Source organism: Nyctereutes procyonoides, unplaced genomic scaffold (assembly GCF_905146905.1).
Source record: "Nyctereutes procyonoides isolate TBG_1078 unplaced genomic scaffold, NYPRO_anot_genome, whole genome shotgun sequence".
Taxonomy (NCBI): Eukaryota; Metazoa; Chordata; class Mammalia; order Carnivora; family Canidae; genus Nyctereutes; species Nyctereutes procyonoides.
In genome coordinates this window covers 11,446,336-11,449,098 of record NW_026575032.1, presented here as the reverse complement: position 1 = coordinate 11,449,098, position 2,763 = coordinate 11,446,336, and positions in this window count along the sequence as shown.

The window sequence follows — 2,763 nt, the reverse complement described above, 5'->3', positions numbered from 1 at the left end:
AGCCCCGTCCCGGAGGAGCAGGAGCTGCACCAACCTTCCCGGGCGGGCGGAAAGGGGCTCGCAGGGAGTTGGAGCAGGACCCAGGAGGGCGGGGATGCCCTCGGGCTCCCGGGGACACTAACAGACACCTGCGCCCCGGGAGAGTGCGCCGAGCTCCCTAAGGGCTGCAGCGCGCACGGAGGGACCGACCGGAGCAGCTCGGAGGGGCTCGGGCGGCGGCTCCGCGGAGGGGGCTGCGGGGCGGGAGCGCGAATCCAACAGCGCAGGCCCCGGAGCACAGGGCGCCGGGACACAGCCCAGGATCCGGCCTCCCCCGGGACAGGCAGAGGCCGGGAGGGCCCAGGACAGCGAGGACGCTCCTGCCCCGAGCTGAGCAGATCAGCGGCCCCGCCCCGGAGCCTCCAGGCCCTGCGGACGGAGAGCCGAGAGCCCCGAGCCCCGTAGTTCCTGCGGAGGCTGAATCCAGGCTTCCAGAGTTGCCATAGCAACTGCGGCTGTTCCTCCTGGGGCCTCACGGGGTAAACAACCCCCGCTGAGCCCTGCAGCAGGCAGGGGCAGAGCAGCTCCCCCAAGTGCTAACACCTGAGAATCAGCACAGCAGGCCCCTCCCCAGAAGACCAGCTGGACGGACCAGTTCCAGGGGAAGTCAAGGGACTTAAAGTCTACAGAAATACTCCCCCGTGTTTTTTTTTTTTTCTTTCTTTTTTCTTTTTTCTTTTCTTTTTGATTTCTGATTGCTTCCCCCACCCCCTTTTTTTTCACCTTTCTTTCTTTTTCTTTCCCTTTTTCTTCTCTTCTTTCCTTTTTCTTTTCTTTTTCTTTTTTCTTTTTCTCTTTTCTTTCCTTCTCTTTCTCTCCTTTTCCCAATACAACTTGTTTTTGGCCACTCCGCACTGAGCAAAATGACTAGAAGGAAAACCTCACCTCAAAAGAAAGAATCAGAAACAGCCCTCTCTCCCACAGAGCTACAAAATCTGGATTACACTTCAATGTCAGAAAGCCAATTCAGAAGCACTATTCTACAGCTACTGGTGGCTCTAGAAAAGAGCATTAAGGACTCACGAGACTTCATGACTGCAGAATTTAGATCCAATCAGGCAGAAATTAAAAATCAACTGAATGAGATGCAATCCAAACTAGAAGTCCTAACGACGAGGGTTAACGAGGTGGAAGAACGAGTGAGTGACATAGAAGACAAGTTAATGGCAAAGAGGGAAACTGAAGAAAAAAGAGACAAACAATTAAAGGACCATGAAGACAGATTAAGGGAATTAAATGACACCCTAAGGAAGAAAAACCTACGTTTAATTGGGGTTCCCGAGGGCGCCGAAAGGGCCAGAGGGCCAGAATATGTATTTGAACAAATCCTAGCTGAAAACTTTCCCAATCTGGGAAGGGAAACAGGCATTCAGATCCAGGAAATAGAGAGATCCCCCCCTAAAATCAATAAAAACCGTTCAACACCTCGACATCTAATAGTGAAGCTTGCAAATTCCAAAGATAAAGAGAAGATCCTTAAAGCAGCAAGAGACAAGAAGTCCCTGACTTTCATGGGGAGGAATATTAGGGTAACAGCAGACCTCTCCACAGAGACGTGGCAGGCCAGAAAGGGCTGGCAGGATATATTCAGGGTCCTAAATGAGAAGAACATGCAACCAAGAATACTTTATCCAGCAAGGCTCTCATTCAAAATGGAAGGAGAGATAAAGAGCTTCCAAGACAGGCAGGAACTGAAAGAATATGTGACCTCCAAACCAGCTCTGCAAGAAATTTTAAGGGGGACTCTTAAAACTCCCCTTTAAGAAGAAGTTCAGTGGAACAATCCACAAAAACAAGGACTAAATAGATATCATGATGACACCAAACTCATATCTGTCAATAGTAACTCTGAACGTGAACGGGCTTAATGACCCCATCAAAAGGCGCAGGGTTTCAGACTGGATAAAAAAGCAGGACCCATCTATTTGCTGTCTACAAGAGACTCATTTTAGACAGAAGGACACCTACAACCTGAAAATAAAAGGTTGGAGAACCATTTACCATTCAAATGGTTCTCAAAAGAAAGCAGGGGTAGCCATCCTTATATCAGATAAACTAAAATTCACTCCGAAGACAGTAGTGAGAGACGAAGAGGGACACTATATCATACTTAAAGGATCTATCCAACAAGAGGACTTAACAATCCTCAATATATATGCCCCGAATGTGGGAGCTGCCAAATACTTAAACGAATTATTAACCAAAGTGAAGAAATACTTAGATAATAATACACTTATACTTGGTGACTTCAATCTAGCTCTTTCTACCCTCGATAGGTCTTCTAAGCACAACATCTCCAAAGAAACGAGAGCTTTAAATGATACACTGGACCAGATAGATTTCACAGATATCTACAGAATTTTACATCCAAACTCAACACATTCTTCTCAAGTGCACATGGAACTTTCTCCAGAATAGACCACATACTGGGTCACAAATCGGGTCTGAACCGATACCAAAAGATTGGGATCGTCCCCTGCATATTCTCAGACCATAACGCCTTGAAATTAGAACTCAATCACAAGAAGAAGTTTGGAAGGACCTCAAACACGTGGAGGTTAAGGACCATCCTGCTAAAAGATAAAAGGGTCAACCAGGAAATTAAGGAAGAATTAAAAAGATTCATGGAAACTAATGAGAATGAAGATACAACTGTTCAAAATCTTTGGGATGCAGCAAAAGCAGTCCTGAGGGGGAAATACATCGCAATACAAGCATCCATTC